Raw genomic sequence first — 16,301 nt, 5'->3', positions numbered from 1 at the left:
ACGTCTGTGGTAGAAAATAATAATAAAAAAAAAAACCTGGAACGTTGCCTTGTGTTACACACCTGGAACGTTACCCCCGTTACACACCTGGAACGTTGTCTTGTGGTACATACCTGGAACGTTGCCCTATGTTACACACCTGGAACATTGCCCCATGTTACACACCTGGAACATTGCCCCTTGGTACCCACCTGGAACATTGCCCCTTGGTACACACGTGGAACTTAGTCCCATGTTACACACGTGGAATATTGCCCACAGAAAACAGGCATTCAGTTGGAGCATCGTAGTTGTGCGGTTCCTCAGGAGAGTGAGTATCGAGACCTTCTGTAGGGGGACACTAACGGATTCTTGTTTTCTTGTTCGCCTAGAGGCTTTCATCTCTGAGGTCAGTGGTTCGACGGCTGCGGATACTGTGTTTTACTCTCATTCTCTCACAAGAGTAAGAGTTAAGTTTCAGGGAGTGCCTGAGTTATCGGATGTCATTGCAGACCGTGAAATGTGTAAAATGAACGGTACGTTTGTTGAACCCTCCTAGCACGTAGTGCAGGATGGGACCGTTTCATTGTACGTTGTGAACACTAGCACTGTGAACACTGTCTGTAGTGTTGTGAACACTGTCGACATCCATCTCCAGTCAAACACCCACGTTGTAGCTTTTGGCCATTACTCTTCACCGGTGCGAGTGGTGGATGATGTCTCTCTGTGGAGCATGCTGTGTGTGCACTCACACTAGGAGAATGTGGATTCCAGCCAGAGGTCCAAGCACAACACCTCAATCTTACTGATTTAGGTGTTGTGCTCGACTCCATGGGCTCAACTTTTGGAAATTTTGAAAAAATTGAGCAGTTGTAGCTTTACCAGGAGAAAAGTTAGGTCTTACACCTCTTATTACACATAAACCTCCCCTTAAGCAAGGAACTCGACCAATTTATGTATCAGCTTACCGTTTACCTCATTCTCAGAGAGCAGAAGCTGATAAACTTAAGGAGAAAATGCTACAGAATGATATAATAGAGTAAAGTAATTCGCCATGGAACGCTCCATTGATTCTCGTCCTTAATCGACAAGGGACATGCAGATCGGCAATAAACTACCGGAAGCCGAACAGAGTAACTATAGCTGACCATTTCCCACATCTAGTCTTAAATGATTTGTTGCAAAGCATAGTTCGAAGGAAGGTAGTCTCAACTTTAGATTTGTTGGAAGGATACTGGCCAATCCCATCTGTTGCGGAAAGTAAGCAGTTGACAGCCTTTAGAATTCATAAGTCATTTTCATTTCAAGAAAATGCCATTTGGTTTGCTGAACAGCCCAATAATCTTTTCCAGGCTCATGACGAACCTCTTCCGTAGATTGATAGCAAGTGTACTCTTCTAGTGTACCTTGATGATCTCATTATAAAGTCGCAAGATATTCAGACTCCCTTCTAGAACCTTGAGAATTTTCTAGCTGTGCTTGCAGAAGCAAACTTAAAGATAAAACTCTCAATTTGCTCTTTTTTATAGAAGATTAACATCTTAGATCATACAGTTACCCCATCAGGAATCACCTTGAATGAATTCAAAATTATTGGTGCACGTAATTTTCCAAAACCACTTAATGCACAAGCTGTTAGGCAGCTCAGATGTTGTAGGATTTTATCGATCATTTATTGCTTGTTTCTCTATCATAGCAGCCACACATTACAAGTTACAAAGAAAAGATGAACTCTTTGTTTGGGAAAAAGTCATTCAGTAAACTCAAAGTAGCACTGATCGCTTCACCTGTCCATAGGTACCCAGATTTTATAAACCTTTTACGTTGGTCACAGATGCTAGTGATGTAGGCTTGGGAGCTGCATTACTTCAAACCGAAGGTCACAGATATCACGTAATAGCTTATGCTTGCCGTACATTATCTAAAGAAGATAAAAAATATAGTGAAAGAGAACGCGAAACTCTAGCATTTGTATGGGCTCTTAAAAGTTTCAGGGATACAATCTTTAATTATCCTGTCTATTTTCTTATAGATCAACAACTATTAATTTATATGTTCATGAATAAGAACACAATTCACAATTCAAGAGTTCACTCCTACATTTGGTTATATCCCAGGAAAACAGAATGTTGCAGTAAATTCTTTTTCTCGAAATGTAGCTGCAATTCATACAGATTATCTATCATTAGATGCTACAGTAGTCAAGACAGAAGAGAGACAAGATCCCATATGAACACCAGTCATTACGTTTTCGACTAGGCAAGATACTCGTCCGATTCACAAACCTCCAGTACCATTGAAAGCGTTAGTGATGATAGACAAATTACTGTGTATAGTATTGAAGATAAGTTTCCCCCTCCCCTAGGAAGTACTACTCACCTAGTTGTACTCACCTAGTTGTGTTTGCGGAGGTTGAGCTCTGGCTCTTTGGTCCCGCCTCTCAACTGTTAATCAACTGGTGTACAGATTCCTGAGCCTATTGGGCTCTATCATATTTACATTTAAAACTGTGTATGGAGTCTGCCTCCACCACAACACTACTTAATGCATTCCATTTGTTAACTACCCTGACACTGAAAAAATTCTTTCTAACGTCTCTGTGGCTCATCTGGGTACTAAGTTTCCACCTTTGTCCCCTTGTTCGTGTTCCACCCGCGCTAAAGAGTTTGTCTTTGTCCACCCTGTCAATTCCCATGAGAATTTTGTAGGTGGTTACCATGTATTATAGTGTGGTGGGTTGGTGGTGTTGTCGTCGTTGATCCTCCTTTACGGACAACCCAACCCACAACTCGGTAGAGTGCTTATACCTCACTAGGAGATCACCCTTGGCGTTTCTGGGTCTTGGAGAGGGGTTCAACGTCACACATTTAGAGGATGCGGCTCCAACACTTAGCCTCGTTGTCACGTGCACACACCCACTCGAGCCGCTATATATATATATATATATATATATATATATATATATATATATATATATATATATATATATATATATATATATATATATATATATATATATAAATGTGTACAAAGAAAATCAACATTTGAATGCAATAACATATATCAGTATAAATGTTCATTGATACACAACAATGATCAATCGATCACTCTATCAGTCCTAGAACGCATACGTCTGTAGGTAATCCAGCCTACGTCGGTAACTCTAAACTTCAGTATAAAAAACTCCTTGACATAAGAATGCCAACAATCACTCACCTCTCACTGCGTCTTGCACGCTAATGACAACCAAACACTATCAACTCCCTACAAGTAATCCACCAGAACTTCCCTTCCACCTCTGGAAGTTCACTACCCTGATATCTTTAGGTTCTTCTGGGCTTCACTACCAGGATCCTCTGCAGCTCCTCCAGGCTGCTATCATGAAGTTTCCTTGAGCAACTACAGTGCTTCACCCTTCTGCTAGGGTCCTCCACAGCTCTCTTGGCTGCTGCACCATGAAGTTTCCTCGAGCAACTATGGTGCTTCACCACCTCTACAGAAGCACGTGACACTCCTCTTCACTGCTTCTCCTCACAACTCGAGGTCCTCTCCTCCACTACCTTGGAGTCTCATCAATTACTTCATCTGTGCTGGCTTCGAAGTTCTCAGCAACTTCTTTCCCAAAGACAAACCTGCAACCCATCGACACTCCAATAAAATGTTCCCCTTTAACACAAACAAAAATAACCACACAATATGCTTGCCTCAAACCTCTATCTGTCCTCTACATACAGTGAGAGTGGACTCCCCCGTTTTTGGGCGGGTCCATACTCCACCTCGCCCGGCGGCGGTCCTCACTCACTCCGCCTCACTCACTCAGGGAGGGGCCTTCGCCGTCGGGAGCTCTCAGTCACCTGCCAGCGCTCAGAGGGGATGGACATCGCTCCGTGTTCCTCCCTCTCCACTCTCTTATTTTAGGCTTTCTGCCTTATCAAAACATGTCTAACTTATAAATAAACATCGCTACTGTCGCTGGGCACACGACCAACTACAAGCAATCACTATGAACTGGCGTATATCGTGCTTACCACAGATTGTCTCGTCCAGGCGCTCCTCCCTCTGACGGAGCTTGGTCAGGGCGCTGCCACGGCCCACGATAATGTCTCTGGGCTTTTTTAATAAACACTCCTCGTCGCCCTCGACTTGAGACCACACGTCCCCAGCTCGATTCCACAGCTGGTACGTTTGCACACTTCTCTTCTCTTCGAGATATATCACTAGGGGTTCCTTTCTGACGGGATCTCAACGGAATGTGGCTTTCACCCTGCGACGTCTGGCCTCAAGTGAGGTCAAAGCCCTCCAGAAGCGAGCCTCGCGTCTCCAGCAAAATGTCCACATCTCCTAGCCAGTCATTTATCTGTTTCCTTCTTCACTGCCCATAATCTTAAATTGTTATATATATCCAAGCAACTATTTTACATATGGGTTAACACCTCAATATTTGCTAGACCTTCTAATCAGGTCAGGCTTGATGAATAACTCTCAAGGGGGAGACTCGTTTCTCCTGTAGGCTGAGATCATAACACATGTCTCCCCTTACTCTTCTGTTTTCCAGGGTTGTGAGGTTTAGCTCTCTTAGCCTTTCCTCGTAACACATTCCTCTCAGTTCCGGGACCAGTCTGGTGGCATACCTCTGAGTCTTCTCTAACTTCGTCTTGTGTTTAGTTTAACTAGGTATGAACTCCAGGCTGGAGCTGCATACTCCAGGATTGGTCTTACATAAGTGGTATACAGGGTCCTGAACGATTCCTTACACATGTTTCTAAAGGCAGTTCTTATATTGGCCAAGTGCTGTCACTTAGTTGTTCCAGCAGTATTAGTACCAACTGTGTTAAAGATTATCCATGATGCTCCTTCAAGTGCACATCCAGGAGAGGATCGCACACTCCAGCAAGGTCGGTTGAAGTATTTCTGGCCCAAAATGGTTGAAGAGATTGCGCATTATGTTGATAGGTGTTAAACCTGTTTACAGCATAAGACACACATCATGTCACCATACCCAGTTCATGTGTACCCAGCGACTAAAGCACCTTGGGAACGAATATCAATGAATTTATTAACATATTTGGCAGAAACAGAAAAGGGGAACAAACACTTACTTGTAATGCATGATAATTTTTCCTGTTATTGTGAATTAGTTCTTATCCAAAACTAAAGAGCAGAAACTATAGCCAGTGCATTCCATGATCAAATAATTTGCAGACACAGTATGTCCAAAGTTATCTTTTCAGACAACGGTTCTGAGTTCAGTAACAGTATATTTACTAGTTTGTGTGATTTATATAACATTAAAAGATGTAGTATTATGCCATATCATCCAGCAAATAATGGGTTAGCAGAGCGTACTAACAGGAAAGTGTTAGATGCTTTAAGAGTCACTCAGAATTTTGATAACAGTAATTGGGATCAATTCATTCCTTTTGTGCAGTGTGCATCACAACACTTAGGCCACATGAGATGTTATGACCTTGGGTCCAATATTGGCACTCTGCAAAGAACCAGGATCGCAGCACCTATATTCTCACATGAATTAAGGACATTCACTTAAGTACTTTTAGTGATAGGCCCTGACTGTACTGAATTATATGTGGGATATTGGTTATTTTAAATGTTAAAGTAACAAGAGATATGTTCGGTTTTTGAAGGAGTGAAATATCTCGTAGTCAGAAATACAAGAGGACTTGAACCTCATCTTGGCAAATGGCTGACTGTTTCTTTGCTAGATATAAGAGCTCCTTGATGCTCTCAGAGATGGTATTCTCTGTGATATTATAATGTTAGTGTATTCTATAGCTAGAATGTTAGTTATACTTATAACTGATTAGTGGCAAGTAAGTAGTTGTATTGGGGAATAGGTAATTGTTACTGTACGATCAGTTTAATGATTCAGGCAGTCAACCACATGGTGAGCAGAGGTCTTCTCTACTCTATTGAGCTAGCTTGGGGGCAGACATTGTGGGTTCTCATTTATTACCTCGTTCCATTCTCACCTCTCCTTAATCTTTGTGATATCAGGTTAAGTACTTTTCCATTATTGTTACGTACCATTAGTTGTTCTAAGGGTAATCTATGTGTGTGTCCTAGTCCGTTATTTTAAGTTCCAAATGTTAATTTCTGTGGGGCTGACTGGGGTGATTGGGGTTGGACACGTATCCACCAAACGCGTGTTGGGGCTTATTGGATGTTAACTTAAGTGGTGTGTACTGTCCCTTCTATGGACAGAAGGGACAGCAGCATCATAGGGGAAGGAAAATCATCATACAGCAGCATCTAGGGAAAGGAAAATCCTGATTTTAAACCTCTGCTGCCTTGCGGCCATACCTCTTTTTTGGGAAAGGCTTCAGGAGGTAACCTCGAGGAAAAATCCGTAGTTGGAGCCCCTAAGGCAGTTCGTTGTTGACTTCAACCTCGTTTTGGCAGCTCCTGCGACGGTGCTGGAACTATGTGTATTGACATTTGCCTTTCCATTGGATAATCTCAGCAACGTGGAGAGGGGGGGACCTGCTGCATGGGTAACAGCTTCTCTTCCATATCTACCTACTCAGGTTTTGCGCCCTGGAGAGGACACTCCAGCTTCGCCTCATTGCGTTGAACCAACACGGGAAGCGACAGTCTACTGGTTTTAAGTCTTCTGTTTTATTGGCGAAGAGTGTGACGCCAGGGGTTGCTTCCGATGGTGTGAGGGGTCATCGCGCCCCACTGGGCAACTACCGGCCGCCTCAAGCTGGGCAAACCCCAGCCAATAAGGTGTTGCCTCCCCACGGTCCGTTAACCTCACTGGGTGCGTGGGGTTTAGGGTGAAAACCGACAAGCGGCCCGACAACTTTGCACCAAGCAATACCAAACCTAAAGAGAAAATATCAACTGCCCTAAAGCTTGGAACATGGAACGTTAGGACACTGACACCAAGTTTCTCTGACGACCTGCAAGAAATCAACGACGCCCAAAAACAACCGTCATCGATAGGGAGCTGAGCAAACTGCAGATGGATATTGTTCCTCTCCAAGAGACCAGGCTTCCAGGATCAGGATCTGTGAGAGAGAGAGAGCCTTCACTTTCTTCCAGCAAGGAAAACCTCCAGACGAGACCAGGGAACATGGTGTGGGATTTGCCATCAGAATGCACTGTTGGGACACATTATGCCACCGATGGGGGAAACCGAACGAATTCTGTCTCTGCAACTGCACTCCCAAACAGGACCAGTCAATGTAATTAGTACAAATGCACCAACCCTGACTTCTCCATCAGAGGCAAAGGAAAAATTCTACGATGACCTCAACATCTGGCATCTGGAACGATGCCCCGTGTTACTCACATGGAACGATGCCCCGTGTTACCCAAGTGGAACGATGCCTAGTGTTACACACCTGGAACGATGCCCCGTGTTACACACATGGAACGATGCCCCGTGTTACACAGGTGAAACGATGCCTCGTGTTACGCACGTGGAACGATGCCTCGTGTTACACACCTGGAACGATGCCTCGTGTTACCCAAGTGGAACGATGCCTCGTGTTACACACCTGGAACGATGCCTCGTGTTACACACCTGGAACGATGCCCCGTGTTACACACCTAAAACGATGCCCCGTGGTACACACCTGGAACGATGCCTCGTGTTACGCACGTGGAACGATGCCCTGTGTTACACACCTGGAACGATGCCTCGTGTTACACACGTGGAACGATGCCTCGTGTTACACACGTGGAACGATGCCTCGCATTACGCACGTGGAACGATGCCTCGTGTTACACACTTGGAACGATGCCCTGTGTTAAACACCTGGAACGATGCCTCGTGTTACACACTTGGAAAGATGCCCCGTGCTACACACCTGGAACGACGCCTCGTGTTACACAGGTGGAACGTTGCCCTGTGTTACACACCTGGAACGTTGCCCCGTGTTACACACCTGGAACGATGCTTCGTGTTACACACCTGGAACGTGGCCCCGTGTTATACACCTGGAACGTTGCCCCGTGTTACACAGGTGGAACGTTGCCCCGTGTTACACACGAGGAACGATGCCTCGTGTTACACACCTGGAACGATGCCTCGTGTTACACACGTGGAACGATGATTCGTGTAACACTTATGGAACGTTGCCCTGTGTTACACAGGTAGAACGATGCCTCATATTACACACCTGGAAAGAAGTCCCGTGCTACACACCTGGAACGATGCCTCGTGTCACACAGGTGGAACGATGCCTCGTGTTACACACCTGGAACGACGCCTCGTGTTACACACCTGGAACGTTGCCCCGTGGAACACACCTGGAAAATTGCCCCATGTTACACACCTGGAACGATGATTCGTGTTACACACCTGAAACGTTGCCCCGTGTTACACACCTGTAACAATGCCCCGTGTTACACACTTGGAACGATGCCCCGTGTTACGCACCTGGAACGATGCCTCGTGTTACACACGTGGAACGATGCCTCGTGTTACACACCTGGAAGAGATATCTCCTGTTACACACGTGAAACGATGCCTCGTGTTACACACCTAGAACAATGCCCCGTGTTAAAAACCTGGAACGATGGCTTGTGTTACACACCTCGAACGATGCCCCGTGTTATACACCTGTAACGATGCCCTGTGTTACACACCTGGAACGTGGTCCCTTGTTACACAGGTGGAACGTTGCCCCGTGTTACACACCTGGAACGATGCCTCGTGTTAAATACCTGGAACGATGCCTCGTGTTACACACGTGGAACGATGATTCGTATTACACACCTGAAACGTTGCCGCGTGTTACGCAGATGGAACGTTGCCTCGAGTTACACAGGTGGAACGATGCCCCGTGTTACACAGGGGGAACGATGCCCCGTGTCACACAGCTGGAACTATGCCTTGTGTTACACACCTGGAACGATGCCTCGTGTTACACACGTGAAACGATGATTCATGTAACACATATGGAACGTTTCTCTGTGTTACACAAGTGGAACGTTGCCTCGAGTTACACACGTGGAACGATTCCCCGTGTTACACACCTGGAACGTTGTCCCGTGTTACACACGTGGAACGATGCCTCGTGCTACACACCTGGAACGATGCCCTGTCTTACACACATTGAACGTTGCCCTGTGTTACACAGGTGGAACGTTGCCTCGTGTTACACAGGTAGAACGATGCCTCGGGTTACACACCTGGAACGATGCCTCGTGTTATACACCTGGAACGATGCCCTGTGTTACACACTTTGAACGTTGCCCTTTGTTACACAGGTGGGACGTTGCCTCGTGTTATACAGGTGGAACGATCCTCGTGCTACACACCTGGAACGATTCCCTGTGTTACACACCTTGAACGTTGCCCTGTGTTACACACCTGGAACGATGCCATGTGTTACACACCTTGAACGTTGCCCCGTGTTACACACCTGGAACGATGAATCGTATTACACAGGTGGAAATAATATAATCCGGTTTTCTAACACCTGCATATTATTCCTTATTTTGATAATTACTTGCATGTTAATCAATTTTGTTAGTAAAGTACCTATGTGGTAATATTTAATGTTGTTATAGTGAGGATATTTGTTTTTAAGAGAATTTGTTTAGTTGGGTTCAATCTACTCCCATATTCGCGGAGTCCGGGTTCGTTTTCTGGGTGAGACAGATGTGGTTGGGCATACTTCAACTAATTCCTCCATTCACCTAGCAGTAAATATCTACACAAATGTGCACATATTTACTGCTATATATATTTATTATTTATTATTTATAATATATATATATATATATATATATATATATATATATATATATATATATATATATATATATATATATATATATGTCGTACCTAGTAGCCTGAACGCACTTCTCAGCCTACTATGCAAGGCCCGATTTGCCTAATAAGCCAAGTTTTCCTTGGCTTATTAGGGGACAAGGTCCCCTTAAACAAGGGGACCATTCAGGCTTGTTTGCATTTGTGTTCCTCACGTGTTGCCCCAAAGAATGAGGTGATTTGATAAAATGCTATGCCCAAGATTACTATCCGAGTGCCGGCGGGGAAGTGGTTCAAATAGCTTAGGCTATCACTTCCTTATGTCCGGTCGTGATGGTCAAGCGGATTAAGGCATCCCTGTACATACCAGTTGCTTTGCTCCTGGCAGTATGGGTTCGAGTCACTTCTGGGGTGAGAGTTTTCAGTTGTATATAGTCCTGGGGACCATTCAGGCTTGTTTGCATATATATATATATATATATATATATATATATATATATATATATATATATATATATATATATATATATATATATATATATATATACAGTAGCTGTACCCGGCCACGCATTGCTGTGGCCACACCAGCCGTCCCCGATCTCCCAGTCCTCCCCACAATTCCCCCCTTCCCCGTCCCCTCATCCTTCTAACCCTTCCTAACACCACAGTCCCCTCGTCCTACCCACCATTCTCCACTCCCTCGTCCGATGCATTCCCAAATAATCTGATGTTCCCATCAGAGAATTGGGATCATCAAATGATCTGATGTTCCCATCACTGAAATATAAGAAAAGCAGTTAAAAATCGAAATAAAAAAAATAACCTCTACACATAAAATGAATGTTACGGTAAAAAACACATCTCAATACCAATTTAATGTCACACAAAATAATTAAATCAAAATTAAAATAAATCGAGATATATGAAAATTAAAATTGTCACTGCAATGGGAAACCTTGAAATGGAATTGTAACATATTTAGGATAGCATGAGTTGCTCTTACATGCAACAGATGGCGTTGCTTCTTAAAAAAAATGTTTTTACCTGTCACAGGTGTGCCATCTATTCTTACACTTTCGAAATGAACGGTATGGTAACAACACAGCTCAATTCCAACGCAATGTCACACAAAATAATTAAATCAAGTTGAAAATAAACCGTAATAAATGAAAATTCCATTAATCAATGCAATCGGAAACGTTGAAAAGGAATCGTAACATGTTTAGTATAGTGTGTGTGTGTGTGTGTTGCTATCACGTGCAACAGATGGGGCTGTTTTTTTAAAAAAGCATGTTTTTACCTGTCACAGGTGTGGCATCTATGTAGTAGTTATATAAAAACATGCGTGTATTCGAATGGAACGTTGTGTCAAAATTTCAAAGCAATCGGTGAAGAACTTTCGGAGATTACAGCGTGTGTTGCTCTTACATCCAACAGATGGCGTTGCTTTACAAGAAAAAGCATAGATTTACCTGTCACAGGTGTGGCATCTATATTTATACTTTCAAAATGAACGGTATGGTAAACAACACAGCTCAATTCCAACACACAAAATAATTCACAAAAAAAATCTAAATCTACAAAATAAAATTTATCAATGCAATTGGAAACATTGAAATGGAATTTGTGACATATTTAGTATAGCGTGCATGTTGCCTTTATGTGCAACAGATCGCGCTGTTTTTGAAAAACGAATGTTTTTACCTGTCAGAGGGGTGGCATCTATGTAGTAGGTATATAGAAAGATACGCCTATTTGAATGCAACGTTTTGTTAAAATTTCAAAACAATCGGGGAAGAATTTTCGGAGATTACAGCGTCTGTTGCTCTTACGTTCAACAGATAGCACTGTTTAAAAAAAAAACATGTTTTTTCCTGTATTTTTTCCTGAGGCATGTATATAGTAGATATATTTAAAATGGCTCGCCTATTCGAATGCAACATTGTGTCAAAATTTCAAAGCAATCGAGGAAGAGGTTTCGAAGATTTCCCTCACATGAAAACCACATGTAAAAAAAGAACGGTTTTTTTTTTACCGTCACAGACGTGACATCTATATAAAAAGTACATAAAAACCTGCTCGGATGCGAATGGAAAGTTGTGTGAAAATTACAAAGCAATCGGTGAAGAAGTTTCTGAGATTAGCGATTTTGAACAAACGAACATTTCCATTTCTATATATATATATATATATATATATATATATATATATATATATATATATATATATATATATATATACATATATATATATATATGTCGTACCTAATAGCCAGAACGCACTTGTCAGCCTACTATGCAAGGCCCGATTTGCCTAATAAGCCAAGTTTTCCTGAATTAATATATTTTCTCTAATTTTTTTCTTATGAAATGATAAATCTACAAATTTCATTATGTATGAGGTCAATTTTTTTTTATTGGAGTTTAAATTAACGTAGATATATGACCAAACCTAACCAACCCTACCTAACCTAACCTAACCTATCTTTATAGGTTAGGTTAGGTTAGGTAGCCGAAAAAGTTAGGTTAGGTTAGGTTAGGTAGGTTAGGTAGGTTAGGTAGTCGAAAAACATTTAATTCATGAAAACTTGGCTTATTAGTCAAATTGGGCCTTGCATAGTAGGCTGATAAGTGAGTTCTGGCTACTAGGTACGACATATATATATATATATATATATATATATATATATATATATATATATATATATATATATATATATATATATATATATATACATATATATATATATATATATATATATATGTATATATATATATATATATATACATATATATATACCATATATATATATACCATATATATATACATATATATATACCATATATATATATATATATATATATATATTGTATATATATATATACAATATATATGTATATATATATAGATGCCATATATATATATATATATATATATATATATATATATATATATATATATATATATATATATATATATATATATTAACAATATCTTTCAGGACCCTTTCCTCTGTTTTATGAGCTGTGAAAAGAAATGTACGAAAGATTGAGAAAATTCGTGTTAGAATTATTAATCTTACTTTTTCGGTCATATTTAATAATATATATATATATATATATATATATATATATATATATATATATATATATATATATATATATATATATATATATATATATATATATATATATATATATATATATATATATATATATATATATATATATATATATATATATATATATATATATATTGTGACGATAATCTCTTTCAAGAAAGATTGAGCCTGCTCTTCTCTACATCAAGTTACGTATATTATACAAGAATAAGATGCTACCTTCAAGATACGTATACCAGTAGCACAAAACGTTTTGTCCAGGAGGCAAATGTACCCAAGACTCACCCCCTCCTCCACACTCCCTCCACGCCGGCTCGTCATCAACCAGCCAACTATCCTTCCCAGCCTGCCTGCTCCTGATTGGTGACTCGCCGACTACACACCTGCACTTCTGCACCTCAGCGCCATCTACCTGAGTCGATGTCTGGGTTTGAACCAGCCATTGAAGTCAGAATATCCTTGTGTTCTCAAGCAATGAACAACTAACTGATATACGCTGTGTATCAGGTGGATGTTTCTCAGCTAGCTCCATATTCTCAGCACCTGATTATTTTTCACTGTGTATTTATATTATTGTAGAATAACTTCATCCCTATTTTTCATTATGTTATATTGTTTTTGACTTGTTTGTTTGCACTGTACATAGCCAAGGGATTGTCTTTGTTTATAATTTGTTTTCTATATTAAATTAAAGTTTCATTGTTCATACTATGTGTTTTGCGTCTCTTCCCTTACTTTACCACAGATAAACAGGCAAGCAGTCTATCTTTTTTTTGTAAGTGTGACTAGGCATTGACACCTGCCATTGGAGGACTGCCGAACATCTACACTCCTACACTTTCCCGTCACAATATATATGTATATATATATATATACATATATATATATATATATATATATATATATATATATATATATATATATATATATATATATATATATATATATAAATATATATATAAATATTATTAAATATGACCGAAAAAGTAAGATTAATAATTCTAACACGAATTTTCTCAATCTTTCGTACATTTCTTTTCACTGTTGGAGGGTAAGGCAGGTCCTAGTCAATAACGGCTTCTCCAATGGTTTCGTCGAAGACATCATAAGAAAGAAAGTGAAAAGCCATGCAACCTCTGAAGAGACAACTAACACAACACCTATACCCCCTATTTGACTATTTTACAGGAACTTCTTTTCCACAGCTCATAAAACGGAGGAAAGGGTCCTGAAAGATATTGTTAATAGAAACGTTATCCCTACAGACAAAAATCAGAGGATACAACTGACGATTTACTATAAAACCAGAAAAACGGCCAGCCTACTCATGAGAAACTCTCCAGACACAAAACAGAACGCTTTAAAAGAGACTAACGTCGTCTATGCCTTCAAATGCCCTCTTGGGGACTGTAAGCTCCAAAAAACCCAGTATATAGGCAAGACAACAACATCTCTTTCTAGGCGTTTAACGATGCATAAGCAACAGGGCTCCATTAAGGAACATATAATCTCTTCCCACAACCAAACCATCGCCAGAGAAATCCTAGTAAACAACACAGAAATCATCGATAGATACAGCGATAGCAGGCGGCTTGACGTTTGCGAGGCACTACACATCAAGAAGTCAACACCAGCAATCAACAGCCAATTATTGCACAACTATATTCTACCCACCTCAAGACTCCGCTCCAATATAGAAGCATCAAGAAATATGGACCAATAGGCTTTCTACAAACACTTCTATTCAATATCCATTGTTTCGTGTTCTGTCTTGTGTTGATGAAATTAATACCCTATTAATACTCTTGTTCTGTCTTGTGTTGATGAAATTAATACCCTATTAATGCCACATCTTGTTCTGTCTTGTGTTAATGCCACATCACCCCTTCCACCTCACTCAAATGTAGATATAAAATCGGAGATGCGTAAGTTCTATTCAGTTGTGTATTTGTGAACTAAAGTCTTTGAAAATGTAATAAGTTTTACGAAACGCGCTCGTGTCGCGTCAGACTAGAAATAAAAATGAATTTTGGAGAATTGATTTTTGATTTACCTCCAACAGTGAAAAGAAATGTACGAAAGATTGAGAAAATTCGTGTTAGAATTATTAATCTTACTTTTTCGGTCATATTTAATAATATATGTCTACAGGAAAGACTGCTACCAGAATATACTAATATATATATATATATATATATATATATATATATATATATATATATATATATATATATATATATATATATATAAATATATGTGTGTGTACTCACCTAATTGTACTCACCTAGTTGTGTTTGCGGGGGTTGAGCTCTGGCTCTTTGGTCCCGCCTCTCAACCGTCAATCAACAGGTGTACAGATTCCTGAGCCTATTGGGCTCTATCATATCTACACTTGAAACTGTGTATGGAGTCAGCCTCCAGCACATCACTTCCTAATGCATTCCATTTGTCAACCACTCTGACACTAAAAAAGTTCTTTCTAATATCTCTGTGGCTCATTTGGGCGCTAAGTTTCCACCTGTGTCCCCTTGTGCGTGTGCCTCTTGTGTTAAATACCCTGTCTTTATCTACCCTATCAATTCCCTTGAGAATTTTGAATGTACCGATCATGTCCCCCTTAACTTTTCTGTCTTCCCGCGAAGTAAGGTTTAATTCCCGTAGTCTCTCCTTGTAGCTCATACCTCTCAGCTCGGGTACTAGTCTGGTGGCAAATCTTTGAACCTTTTCCAGTTTAGTCTTATCCTTGACTAGATATGGACACCATGCTGGAGCCGCATACTCCAGGATTGGTCTGACATATGCGGTATACAATGTTCTGAAAGATTCCTTACACAAGTTTCTAAAGGCCGTTCTTATGTTAGCCAACCTGGCATATGCTGCTGATGTTATCCTCTTGATATGAGCTTCAGGGGACAGGTCTGGCGTGATATCAACCCCCAGGTCTTTCTCTCTCTCTGACTCGTGAAGTATTTCATCTCCCAAGTGATACCTTGTATCTGGTCTCCTGCTTCCTACCCCTATCTTCATTACATTACATTTGCTTGGGTTAAACTCTAACATCCATTTGTTCGACCATTCCTACAGCTTGTCCAGGTCTTCTTGAAGCCTCAAGCTGTCCTCCTCTGTCTTAATCCTTCTCATAATTTTGGCGTCGTCAGTAAACATTGAGAGGAATGAGTCTATACCCTCTGGGAGATCATTTACGTATATCAGAAATAGGATAGGTCCAAGCACAGAGCCCTGTGGGACTCCACTGGTGACTTCACGCCATTCTGAGGTCTCACCCCTCACTATAACTCTCTGCTTCCTATTGCTTAGGTACTCCCTTATCCACTGGAGCGCCCTACCAGTTACTCCTGCCTGTTTCTCCAGCTTATGCATCAACCCTTTATGGGGTACTGTGTCAAAGGCTTTCCGACAGCCAAAAAAAATGCAGTCCGCCCATCCTTCTCTTTC

This window comes from Procambarus clarkii, chromosome 50 (genome assembly GCF_040958095.1).
Source record: "Procambarus clarkii isolate CNS0578487 chromosome 50, FALCON_Pclarkii_2.0, whole genome shotgun sequence".
NCBI classification, from domain to species: Eukaryota; Metazoa; Arthropoda; class Malacostraca; order Decapoda; family Cambaridae; genus Procambarus; species Procambarus clarkii.
Note: the sequence above shows the minus strand (reverse complement) of the source record.